Below are 14,055 nucleotides of genomic sequence, written 5' to 3'. Positions count from 1 at the left end.
GTGGGGGTACATTCGTAACTTACCCTACATTTTGGACAAACGCGTCCCTAAGCCATGGCTGCCCGTACCTTCCCCTTCGCCCCCCCATTCGTACACCGAGGCCTTCAAAACCCGCGAAACCCCACGCTCCTCCGTCGGCCTCCCGACTGCCGCCCAGCCAGAGACTCTTCCCCGATGACGTCGTCCACCGCAACAGCTCGCCGTCCCTCATCCACCGCACCGGATGAGGATCCATCGTCAATCTCGTCGTCCTGCTGGATCTACCGCCCCGTCCTCCACCTCCAAGGAGCTACCCCGACATTTGCCTCGTCTATCGCACCACCTCCATCCCCATAGCACCGTCTTAACCTGCCCCACCGGAACCGCAGCACCCTCACCAATTCCTCCGATGAAGCCGAGGCCTACTCGGCGCCACCAAGGAGGTTCTGCACTCACCACTGCATTTTATCTTTTATTTGATCCCACGGGGTTGTCGGTGCTCGATACCGAGCAGCCATAGGGTCTCCATCGACGGCGCCGTCGCTGGCCACTTCCTCCACGACGTCTCTCCCCCATGCCATTGCTTCCTCAGCGGCGACCTCCACACCAACACTAGTTGCTGCTACTCCGGCTCTCCCTCGCGCTGCTGCTGCTGCTCCGGCTCTAGCTCGCGCTGCTGCTCCGACTCTCGCTCATGTTGCGGCTCTGTTCTTGCTGTCGGTCATGCTGCTGCACTGCTCTGGCTTTCGTTTGTGCTACTGCTCTGCTTTGCTATTGCTGTTGGTCGCGCTGCTGCTCTGCTCTTACTCTCATTCGTGCTGGTGCTCTGCTGTGCTCTTTCTTTCGCTCGTGCTGCTGCTGCACGACCTGCGGCAGCTACATGAGTTGCTGCTTTAGCACTAGCTCGCGGTGTTGCTGCATGAGTTGCTCTCTGCTAGTGCGTTCCCTGCTCGAGCGGCTGCTAATTTAGATCACTGCTTCTCTGCTACTAGTGCTCGAACGCCCTAAACTTCTATTGCAATGCTCTGCTACTAGTTCAATCAGTTTCAACAGTAAAATTCAGTCTTGACTGTAAAGTTCGGTTTCTTCAGTTAAGTTCAGAGCGAACAGTACTTACAACATCTATCGGAGCGTCCGTGGCGTGGCTGATGCATTTTACATCTAGCACTTTTTGGTGATGTATTTTACATCATCTATTGCAGATGCTATTAGAGTCCCACTTCAGATTAACGTTGTATGTCTTGTCCTGCTTCAGCCTCGCCGTTGTACACCTCACCGGAGCTGCTCCAACGATGGAACCGTCCATCACAGTGGAGCAGTACCCTCGGTGCCGTCTCTAGAGGCCTCAGATCTTCTTCCCCGCCTCCGACAGTCACACCAACATCACCATCCTCCACGTCCAACCCAATGATGTTGAGGTCGACAAGGCTATGCCAAAGAGGTTGTACACTCGTCGCATCACTTTGTTACTCTGCATTCATGTCGATCCCTCAGGGATCCTTTGGTTCAAAGCAGTTGCAAATCTAGAAATAAATGAACCATGGTCACAAAGTTAACAGGGAGAAAACTAAATGCTCTATTGAACCACAATTTGAATCGGTTTAGCAAGATAGCCATTATATGATACTCATGTGGACCAAATCTAAGCTCACAAAATATTTCGAGGGCACGCTTTAGCCTATTGAAGACTGCCTACTAGAATCGCCACTGCTTCAAAGAAAAAGTGAAGGAGAACATAGGAATTGGGAACTTTACTATGGTACTACTATTTGTGCATTTGGTTAGAAGGAATGGAGCAAAGCAAAACTGGAGGATTTTTTCCTTTGGTGTCTCTTTCAAAGAAAAAATGTAGGAATTTTAATATCCACTAGGACGTCCTTTTCAAATTAATATGCATGAAGTGAAGGAAATATGCCCTAGAGGCAATAATAAAGTTATTATTTATTTCCTTATATCATGATAAATGTTTATTATTCATGCTAGAATTGTATTAACCGGAAACATAATACTTGTGTGAATACATAGACAAACAAAGTGTCACTAGTATGCCTCTACTTGACTAGCTCGTTGATCAAAGATGGTTATGTTTCCTAGCCATTGACATGAGTTGTCATTTGATTAACGGGATCACATCATTAGGAGAATGATGTGATTGACTTGACCCATTCCGTTAGCTTAGCACTCGATCGTTTAGTATGTTGTTATTGCTTTCTTCATGACTTATACATGTTCCTATGACTATGAGATTATGCAACTCCCGTTTACCGGAGGAACGCTTTGTGTGCGACCAAACGTCACAACGTAACTGGGTGATTATAAAGGTGCTCTAGAGGTGTCTCCGAAGGTACTTGTTGGGTTGGCGTATTTCGAGATTAGGATTTGTCACTCCGATTGTCGGAAAGGTATCTCTGGGCCCTCTCGGTAATGCACATCACTTAAGCCTTGCAAGCATTGCAACTAATGAGTTTGTTGCGAGATGATGTATTACGGAACGAGTAAAGAGACTTGCCGGAAACGAGATTGAACTAGGTATTGAGATACCGACGATCGAATCTCGGGCAAGTAACATACCGATGAAAAAGGGAACAACATATGTTGTTATGCGGTCTGACCGATAAAGATCTTCGTAGAATATGTGGGAGCCAATATGAGCATCCAGGTTCCGCTATTGGTTATTGACCGGAGACGTGTCTCGGTCATGTCCACATAGTTCTCGAACCCGTAGGGTCCGCACGCTTAACGTTTCGATGACAGTTATATTATGAGTTTATATGTTTTGATGTACCGACGGTTGTTCGGAGTCCCGGATGTGATCACGGACATGACGAGGAGTCTCGAAATGGTCGAGACATAAAGATTGATATATTGTAAGCCTATGTTTGGATATAGGAAGTGTTCCGGGTGAAATCGGGATTTTACCGGAGTATCGGGAGGTTACCGGAAACCCCCGGCAACATAATGGGCCTTAGTGGGCCTAGGTGGAAGAGAGGAGAGGCGGCTAGGGCTGGGCCGCGCGCCCCTCCCCCCTAGTCCGAATAGGACAAGGAGAAGGGGGCGGCGCCCCCCTTCCTTCTTCTCCCTCTCCTCTTCCCCCCCCCTCCCAAGTCCTAATCCAACTAGGAAAAGGGGGGAGTCCTACTCCCGGTGGGAGTAGGACTCCTCCTGGCGCGCCCCAAGGCTGGCCGCACCATCCCCCCTTTGATCCTTTATATACGGGGGCAGGGGGGCACCCCATAGACACAACAATTGATCATTGATCTCTTAGCCGTGTGCGGTGCCCCCCTCCACCATATTACACCTCGATAATATCGTAGCGGTGCTTAGCCGAAGCCCTGCGTCGGTAGAACATCATCATCGTCACCACGCCGTCGTGCTTACGAAACTCTCCCTCAAGACTCGGCTGGATCGGAATTCGAGGGACATCATCGAGCTGAACGTGTGCTGAACTCGAAGGTGCCGTGCGTTCGGTACTTGATCGGTCGGATCGTGAAGACGTACGACTACATTAACCGCGTTGTGTTAACGCTTCCGCTTTCGGTCTACGAGGGTACGTGGACAACACTCTCCCCTCTCGTTGCTATGCATCACCATGATCTTGCGTGTGCGTAGGAATTTTTTTGAAATTACTACGTTCCCCAACATGAAGAACATGACTAATTGCATTACTGGCATAATAAGATTCTTATTTTTTTCATTTTCATGTGGTTTGACTTCAATTTGACCATGTTTCTCCATTCCTGTGTTCTTCCAATTGATGTGAACCAAACACGCAGGTTGATAGAAACCCTATGTTTGCAAATGCTCTGTTTTGCACATGCATTCATATCCTATTCCTGTGTTTTTCCTGTCCCTACGTTTATAGAATTTTCTAATTCTAAGGAGCCCTTACAAATTTACTTCATTTTCAGATAGGTGTCAAAGAAAATTATGTGTATTATGTCCTGCTCCTGCCGTGTCGTCATCCACCCCACCTGAGGTGCACCATCGATGGAAGCATTCACTTCAGTAGAGATTCCCCCTGCAGACTTTCTTTCACTGCCTCAGATCATCTTCCCCGTTGCCGACGGCCACGCCAACTACATTACCATCATCGACTGAGAAGATGAACCTGAGGACTACACAGTTCCGGAGAGAGGTCACACTCTTTCGTGTCTGCTTATGTTATACATCGGTTATTATTACCTGCTACTTTATCGTCCTGTTCACCTCTTAGACTCTGAGTCAGGTCCAAACTAATGTTCAAACTTGAGTTTAAAGTGCCCGTGGGGAACATATCGAGGCAGCAATGAATAGTATTTATCTACTATCTGGTTCATCTGGGGTCTTCTATGTGGTTCATGTGGGGTGGGCAACAAGCAGTAGATGATCCATCGTCTATGTTTTTAAATTGAAGCTATAATCTACCTGCTATCATTAGTTTTGGATCTATCCACTCATTTGCTACCATCAATCTTGATTTCTGCCCCCTTAGGCCTTACATAATCTAACTATGTTTTTTATTATGCATGTCAGTTATTGTACACAATCATACTGAACATGTAGAGAAAAAGAGAAGACCGTTGCGTGGGAATACAATGTCATGCAGTCGCCGCTCCATAGTGGGCGAAGTGCCCCCCTCCTCCCGCCATTCTAGATTGTATTCCATAGGAAGATAACTGTTCAGAGGGGGGTTCAGAGGGAGCCGACCACTCCTATTTACCCCCTGAGGTGTTTGCTCTAACCTGGCATGCTGATGTTGGTCATATCATGCATATGGTGCCTCGCATTGCTTAAATTATTCATCTTATATGTCATCAACTTAGTTAGATTTGCTTTGTGTGAATGCCACCTATTTGGTTTCTATATCATACTCCCACCATTCCTAAATATTTGTCTTTTTAGAGATTTCAACAAGTGACTACATACGGAGCAAAATGAGTGAATCTACACTCTAAAATATGTCTATATACATCTCTATGTGGTAGTCCATTTGAAATATCTAAAAAGACAAATATTTAGGAACGGAGGGAGTATATGTGAATTATGAAATGCCATCTTCTTTAGCTAGGCATCATATACGTGAATCATGCAATGCCATCCTGTTTAGCCAGTCATCGTATATGTGAATTGTATTGTGCCATATTTTTTTCATAATGTATTCCATTTGTCAACAATGTTTATACATTCATCTACTCTTCCTGTGCACCAGCCATTTGAGTCGGTCATGGGAAAATCTGGAGTGAAAACAAGGTCTTCTGAGCAGTCAGTGCTACCTGTCGATGCAGATTTCTTGCTGGTTACAGATAGCTCCTCAAAGGAGGATTCAGAACAGATGACCAGTCATATCCCCCCCTGTCGGGTGGTAGGTGCGACATATGCCAATGGGTGGCTTATCATTGTGGGAGCCAGTAAGACATCGCCGGTGCCTGGAAACGAGATAAGGCGAAGACATGCACGCCGGCGAATCTTACCCAGGTTCGGGGCTCTCCGTGGAGATAACACCTCTAGTCCTGCTCTGCGGGGTCTCCGCATGATCACTAGATCAACACAAGTAGCTACAAGTGCTCCTTGAGCTGTTTGGCTAGAGGAGGAAGAAAGGCAAGGCTAGCTCTCCTCTTCCCTCTACGTGGTGGCTAAAACTATCTTAGAGATCAACCCTTTGCATGGGTGCCCCGGGGGGTTTATATAGGCCTACCCCCCAGGGGTACAATGGTAATCCGGCTGGACGCGGGTCCTAGCCGTCAGTGTCTGTATTCGCCGGCTTCTCCGCCGACCGCTGGGGCCCGCCGACTGGTGGGTCCCGCCGGCTGCCGGCCTTATGGCCGACAGGCCGGCCCCACCGCCTGGGGGTCTTGTCGGTGGCTGGTTACTGTAGCCTTGCCTCGGATGACGAGGGCTTTGTCGAGGTAAGCATGGCCACAGTGCCGCCGCCTTGCGGGCCCTCACTGCAGCCTTACCTCGTCTTGTCTCCTTAATGATGCACATACTTCGAGGATGGGGAATAGCCGGCTGTTGGGAGCCGGCTATGCCCCAGGCCGACTGGAGGAGGCTCGGCCGCCTTCGAGCATCTCTCTGGCTGAAGGGGCCCGCCGCCCGCGGGCCATACTGGCGCCTGTCGTGGGGGTGTCATGGACAACATGGAAACAGTGCCGCGCCGGACGGGGGATGGCCGACCCGTACGGCGTACTGTGGCCACGCGTGCTCCGGGATTCGGGGGTGGCAGGTTGTACTGTAGCCATGCCCCATCTCATCACCGTTATGTGGGTGCAACCCTGGTGGGTGCAGTCTTGGCCGGCTTGCAGGAGTCGGTCTTCTTGTCGCCGGCTTCTGGGAGTCGGTCTACTTATGGCCAGATTCTGGGAGTCGGCCATCTTATGGTTATCTTCGGGAAGGTTTTGGAGGGCGGGTCGCCTTCCGGTAGTCGGCCTGTGAGATAGCCGACCAGGGGAAGGCGGCCCTGTGTTTTGGATACTTGAAGGCCCAATCGGCCTGATAATTTGTCAGAGAGCCAGGGGGAGTCGGTTAGGCTACCCGTGGCCATTTACTGCGACACCCCCCTGAGGTGTATGCTCTAACTTGGCAGGGTTATATTGCTCATATCATGCATATGGTGTCTTTCATTGCCATGCCATCTGCTTAGATTAGACATGCTTTGTGTGAATGCTTCATGTTTGCTTTCTATATCAGATATGTGAATTATGCAATGCCATGTTTTTCAGCCAGTTATCATATATGTGAATTATGCACCGCCATGTAGCCAGGCATCATATATGTGAAATATCTCATGCCATCCTTTTTTTCATTACGTATTCCATTTCTCGACAATCTGTGTATATTGAACTACTCTTCATGTGTATGAGCCATTTGGGCCGGTTATGGAAAAATTAGGAGTGAAAACAAGTTCTTCAGAGCACGCAATGGTACCTATTGAAGCATATATCTCGATGGTTACAGATAGCTCCTCAGAGGAGGACTCAAAGACAGATGACCAGTCCTACATCCCACCTGAGGTGTATGCTCTAACTTGCAATGTTTACATTTCTCATATCATGCATATGGTGTCTTGTATTGCTTAGTTTAGACATCATATGCACAATATTCAGTTCCATCTACTTAGTTTAGAGATCATACATGCGAGTGTCATCTGCTTAGTATATGAATCAATTATGTCAATTATATCATGCCATCATGTATGCTTAGACAACATGTATGTGAATTATTTCATCCCAACCTATTTTTAGAAAGACATCATGTAGTTTTGTCATTTCATCCTGTTTAGATACTCATCGTATGTTGAATTATGCCATTATATCCTATTAAGTTATCCATCATATATCTGAAACTGTGTCATGCTATCATGTTTAGTTAGCCATCATATATGTGAAATTGTGTCATGCTGTCCTGTTTGGTTAGACAACATATATGTGAATTACCACATCTGTCTATCATGCAATGTCTGTACGTTCAATTTCTTTTCTTGTTTATCAGCCATTTGAATTGGAGGGGGTGATGGCAGTATCTCAAGGAGTAAAAACCCATTCTTCACAAAAGACGGTGCTACCTGTGGATGCAGATAGAACCATGGTTGTATTGTCCCATGAACTAGCCCCACCACACATAATCAAGACTCTTCCAGATTGTACACTTACACCGTTGGATAGAGAACCAGCTACACCCCATCTAACCCCAACCCCAGCAGATAGTAATCCACTTCTAGTTGACACAGCACCATGTCCATAGAGTACCCCCACACAAGAAGTTTGTAAAGCAACTGCAGTGCCCAAAGCACGAAGACCTCCATAGTGAACCCAAACTCCAGGTTTAAAGCAGAAGAGCAACTGTTCTCAGGTCAGATTCCGTAGCTATGGTCCATACTCCTTTGCTCTTGCATCACTGTATTTACTCATACCAACTAATTTCGAATTTGAAGGATCCAATTTAAACTCCAATGGCGCAACATCTATATTTTAAACCTATTTCTTTAACTGGATTGTTGTTCTAACTTCTTTCCCTATGTTGATTTCAGTTTCAATTGTATAAATAGTTATGTTCTCATGTCATGCGCATTACAAGTATTGCCAGTGCTGTGTAGTTTCTCACACTTATATTATGTCTATGTTGCTTGGTCTTAAAAATATATGATTTGAACTGTGTGTCTATCTTGATTTGGCAACATAAACTAGAATGATATGGATAATACAGTGAACATAGTACATAGATATATGCTTGTTTCATGCTGTTATCCTGTCCACCTTACTACTGAACCGGTTTACCAAAATGAGTTTCATATACTACATGCTAAACCTGTGATGTGTCTGCTTGTTTCTCTTGTAGAATGCCAACGGAATATTAAAGAAGAGCACCCCATTATGCAATGGTAGAGAAAGTAATGCAGATAAGGTTCAAGATAGTGAGACAGCCCTGTTGGTCTCCAAGAAAGGTGATAAAATGATCTTGTAGACAGTGAGACAACCCCAAAGTCCTGCGTTGATGTAGTGTTAGAGTTACTGGCCACTACCGCTGGCACGCTCTTCGAACTCGCTGCCTGAATCACTTCGGCTTCTTCAGTCTCAGCTACAAGCTGAAAGGCATCAGTCATCTGTTCTGTGGCAAGAAGCCGAAGGACCGAGGAAGTCCCTGCTGAATTCAGATGCATGCTTTCTAGGGCAACAGCAAGCACTGGACGGTTTTAGCACCAATCAAGAGAAAACTAATAAGCTTGCTAAGCTTTTTGCCAGCATGGTGGGTATCCAGGATATCATTTCTTGAGCTCTTCTGAAGTGGTTTCAGTTCTGGACTTGTTTTGTTGCCGCGTTTATTTTCACTGGTGGCCAATTTAGATGCCCAGTGTATGTAATATGCTGCTTTGTTCACTATATTTGCACTGGTGGCGAACTTTGATGCCCAGTGGATGTAATATTTGTAATAGCCATAATAGCCTAGCGCAAGTTGCTTGCTTATTTATTTCCTTATTGTCTTGTTTATTTTTTTGCTGGTAGTCCTTGCATTTCTTTTTCCGCGGTAACCTTTTTTATTTAGAAGTAGTCCTGCTACCTGCTGTAGTGGGCCTCCTAAGGTTCGTATGATCCATGGGCCTTCTATGGGCCGTAGATTCAATGGGACTTCTACGGGTCGTATGATCGATTGGCCAAACACGGCCATACTTTCATGGACAATTAACGGACCACAATATGGGCCACAAACGGGCTATAATGGGAATCGTCTGTTTATGGGCCATTAACAGGCCCATGTGTACAACCGGCTTAATTCAAACGACAGGCATAACATGTCGTTAATGGGCCATATGTGATGAAGCCATGAAAATGGCCCAACGGATTAAAGAGCCTCCACTACCAAAAAAAGACACATCCGTGACATTGTGGGCCGAACAATTTTTTTTCTGTCATACTTATGACACTTCTATGACGATAATTGTGACAAAACCCGGTATCATCATAGATGTGGTGGGGTCCTACTTCTATGACAAAAAATCATGACAGAAAATGGGCTTTTCGTCCTGGGCGGGCCGGAGACGCAGCTGCATGACATTCTTCGGGCCGTCCATGACGGAAAAAACTGTGGTAGAAGCGAGGGCGAGGAAAATATCGGGGTGTTCCCGGTTACGGTGGGTGGTCGGGGCCGAGCGATGTGCGTTTCTCTCATACACGCACACGCGTGGGTGTGAGGCGTTCGGCTCTAACTGAACCCGAGCGAGGCGTTGGGCTCTAACTGAACCCGAGCGATTGCACTGCAGGCTACGCATTACTGAACTCGAGCGATCGATCGATGGCTGTTAACTGAACCCGATCGAGCGATTCCTTCGCTACTGCTGCTAACTGAAGCCGATCGATGCTGCCTCTGGATGAACAGTGAGCATTGCTGGGGGGTTTGGATGAACAGTTCCCGGTGGGGTGGATGAACAGGACCCCGTGGAGTTGCCTCTGGATGAACAGGACCCCGATCGATCGAGCCGGTTGGGGCTGGATGAACAGTACCCCATGGAGGGCAGGATGAACAGGACCACCTCGTGGAGGGCAGGATGAACAGTAGACGATGGAGGGCTGGATGAACAGTAGCCCGTGGAGGGGTGGTTGAACAGGAGCCCGTGGAGAGGGCTGGTTGAACAGTAGCCGGTGGAGTAGCGCACGGTGGAGGCTGGATGAACAGGAGCCCGTGGATGAACAGTCGCAGGTGAAGGCTGGAGGAGGTCGACGGAGGAGGAATAGTAGCCCGTGGAGGCTGGAGGGGGTCGACGGTGGAGATGAACAGTATCCCGTGGAGTCCCGTTTTGAGGTACGCCACACCCCTCCCGATGAACATGACCCCCGTTTCAACCGTAGCGCTCCAACACAAGTCTGTTTCCTCCGTTTTGCGGTACGCCACACCCCTCCCGATCAACAGGACCCCCGTTTCGACCGTAGGAGGTCCGTTTCCTCCGTTTTGCAGTACACCAGACCCCTCCCGATGAACAGGTTCCCGTTTCGAACGTGTCCGGTCGAACACAAGGTTGTTTCCTCCGTTCTGCGGTACGCCAGGCCTCGTTTCCATCGGCTGTTCCGTCCAAGCCCTCCCGATGAACCCGACGACGCATTCCATTCCGACCCAACCAGTTGGCTCCCCATGAACACGACGACGCAGTTTCTCCGTTCCGACCCAGCCATGTACACGAGCCCTGGCCGTACGTATGCGCGAGTAGGCGTTCGAGACCCTGCCCGTATGTACGTACGTGGTCGTATTTTCTTTCTTGCACACTTGCCGCTATACGTACGTGTACATGCTACGTGCGCACGTCTACTACGACACGTGCGCGCCTCTACATCGACCAGTATATACGTACACGTTCGCGACCAGAACGACAACACTACGTACGCTTCGACCAGGTGGTCCCGACTGTCAGGCACTTCCTTGCCTGCGAAGATGTAGCTGGTGGGTCCGAGCAGTCAGGGGAGCGAATCATTTTTTTTGCCCGGACGCATTTCCTTGCGTGTGAAGATGTAGCTGGTGGGTCCCAGCTGTCAGGGGGAAATGTTTCTTTCACGAAATACGGTGGCCCATCCGGTGGGTCCCCGCTGTTAGGTGGAGGAACAATTATTTTGCGTGTAATAAGGAGGCACTTCATTGCTGCGGCCATGGATCCAGCTGTCAGCCTCTCCACGTACAGTCCATGTCCGATGGAAGACATTCCTTGACCACATTGACCACGCTGCACCGAGAGTATCAGGGCAGTGGACGACAACGAGGCCTAGGAAGGGGACGACGCGGAGCCGGGGAAGACGCGACAGTGGATGCCCACGCGTAGAGGAGTATGAGGGTTCACTGGTTCGCTGCGGTGTGAGGCTGCCGTCGCCGCAGAATAACAGGGGGTGTGGGTGAGTAGAGGGATGGCCAGGCCAGCGGTGGCAGTACTAGGGGGCGGTGAGGCCTCCGCCGCATCTCAGCCGGCCACGGGAGGCGGGAGCACGAGGCACGACCGGTGCTGGTTTGGGCGGCTGGAGCAAGAAGACCAGAGGTTGAAGAAGCACTACGGCCTTTGGATGGACATCGTACGGTCACTGGAGCTAGAATCGTGCATATTGACTAAGTTGACAAAGCCCTCCATCCCCGTCAACTTAGTAGGCCCACAAGTCAGCCTGGCACTATACTGGGTCCTAGCTAGCAGGAGGAGTATTCATTTTTTTTGTGCGTAATAAGGAGGCACTTCCTTGCGTGCGAAGATATAGCTCTTGGGTCCAAGCTGTCAGGGGCGCTAACATTTTTTTCGCGAAATACAGAGGCCCTTTCGGTGGGTCCCAGATGTCAGGTGGAGGAATCATTATTTTGCGCGTAATAAGGAGGCATTTTCTTGCGTGCGGCCGTGGACCCAGCTGTCAGCCTCTCCACGTACAGTCCACTTCAGATGCATGCCGGTCGTTGACCACGTTGACCAGGCCACGCCGAGAGCACCATGGCGGTGGACGACGGCGAGGCCTAGGAAGGGAACGACACAGAGGTAGGGAAGACTCGGCAGTTGTTTCCCACGCGGAGGGGAGTACGACTGTACGAGGGTTTACTGGTTCGCCTGCCGTCACCGGAGAATAATAGCAGGTGTGGGTGAGTAGAGGGATGGCTAGGCCAGCGATGGGAGTACGATGGGGCGGTGAGGCCTGCGCGGCAACATAGCCGGCCGCGGGAAGGAGGGAGCAGGCAGTCCCGCCGGCGCTTGTTTGAGCGGCTGGAGCAGGAAGAGCAGAGATTGAAGAAGCACGACGGTCGTTGGATGGACATCCAACAGTCACTGCTTGTGCGTCAACCTTTTTTTAGGAAAGACTCAAGTCTGTGGAAAACATCATACAACCCATCTGCCATTATTTCCAATAATTTACAGCCCATTTGCTAATTCTTAAGGTTTTTTTTGGAGCCCATATTCTTTTTGTTAGCATTACAGCCCATATTGTGGCCACGGTTAAAAAATTATACGAAATTTTGCATATTTCGGTGCGGTCCGAACTGTTTTTAATCCCGAAATTTCGAGTCACATTCAAACTGATTTTAAAAATAAATGTATATCAATATAAAATCCAACAAATTGTCCACGCATAAAAATCAATGCAATTTAAAATCTCGAAATGAAAAAAAGAAATTTGAAACTAATTGCCGGTTTGATGTGTTTTAAAAATGTACAGCCCATTTCTCATTACTGATAGGCCATTTTCTCGGCCAGCCCAATCAAGCTCTCCTCGTCTTGAAAGATTTGCAGCCCAACAAGCCTGACAAAGCGACTTACTTGGCAAATCACAAAAAAACTGGGTTGTGGCCGTGGACCGAGTTGTTAGCCTCTCCACGTATAGTACTCTTCCGATGGAAGTCGGTCGTTGACCACATTGACCATGTCGTGCCGAGAGCACCAAGGCGGTGGACGACGGCGAGGCCTAGGAAGGGGACGACGCAGAGCCGGGGAAGACGCGGCAGTGGATGCCCACGCGGAGAGGAGTACGAGCGTTCACTAGTTCGGCTGCGGTGTGAGGCTGCCGTCGCCGCAGAATAACAGGGGGTGTGGGTGAGTGGAGGGATGGCCTTGAGAGGCAATAATAAAGTTATTATTTATTTCCTTATTTCATGATAAATGTTTATTATTCATGCTAGAATTGTATTAACCGGAAACTTGATACATGTGTGAATACATAGACAAAACAATGTGTCACTAGTATGCCTCTACTTGACTAGGTCATTGAATCAAAGATGGTTAAGTTTCCTAGCCATAGACATGAGTTGTCATTTGATTAACGAGATCACATCATTAGGAGAATGATGTGATTGACTTGACCCATTCTGTTAGCTTAGCACTTGATCGTTTAGTATTCTGCTATTGCTTTCTTCATGACTTATACATGTTCCTATCACTACAAGAAAAAAAGACACATCCGTGACATTTTGGGCCGAACAAAATTTTTTCTGTCATACATATGACACTTCTAATGATAATTGTGACAAAACCCGGTATCATCATAGATGTGGTGGGCTCCTACTTCTATGACAAATAATCATGACAGAAAATGGGCTTTTCATCCTGGGTGGGCCGGAGACGCAGCTGCATGACATTCTTTGGGCCGTCCATGACGGGAAAAACCGTGGTAGAAGCGAGGGCGAGGAAAATTTTGGGGAGTTCCCGGTTACGGTGGGAGGTCGGGGACCGAGCGATGCGCGTTTCTCTCGTACACGTACGCGCGTGTGGGCGAGGCGTTCTCTCTAACTGAACCCGAGGGAGGCGTTGAGCTCTAACTGAACCCGAGTGATTGCACTGCAGGCTACGCATTACTGAACCCGAGCGATCGATCGATGGCTATTAACCGAACACGATCGAGCGATTCCTTCGCTACTACTGCTAACTGAAGCCGATCGATGCTGCCTCTGGATGAACAGTGAGCATTGTTGGGGGGTTTGGATGAACAGTTCCCGGTGGGGGTGGATGAACAAAACCCCGTGGTGTTGCCTCTGGATGAACAGGACCCCGATCGATCGAGCCGGTTGGGGCTGGATGAACAGGACCCCGTGGAGGGCAGGATGAACAGGACCACCCCGTGGAGGGCAGAATGAACAGTAGATGATGGAGGGCTGGAT

The sequence above is a fragment of the Aegilops tauschii genome, chromosome 1 (genome assembly GCF_002575655.3).
Source record: "Aegilops tauschii subsp. strangulata cultivar AL8/78 chromosome 1, Aet v6.0, whole genome shotgun sequence".
In the NCBI taxonomy this organism is placed as follows: Eukaryota; Viridiplantae; Streptophyta; class Magnoliopsida; order Poales; family Poaceae; genus Aegilops; species Aegilops tauschii.
The sequence above is the reverse complement of the archived record's forward strand: the minus strand, read 5'-3'. Positions refer to the sequence as shown.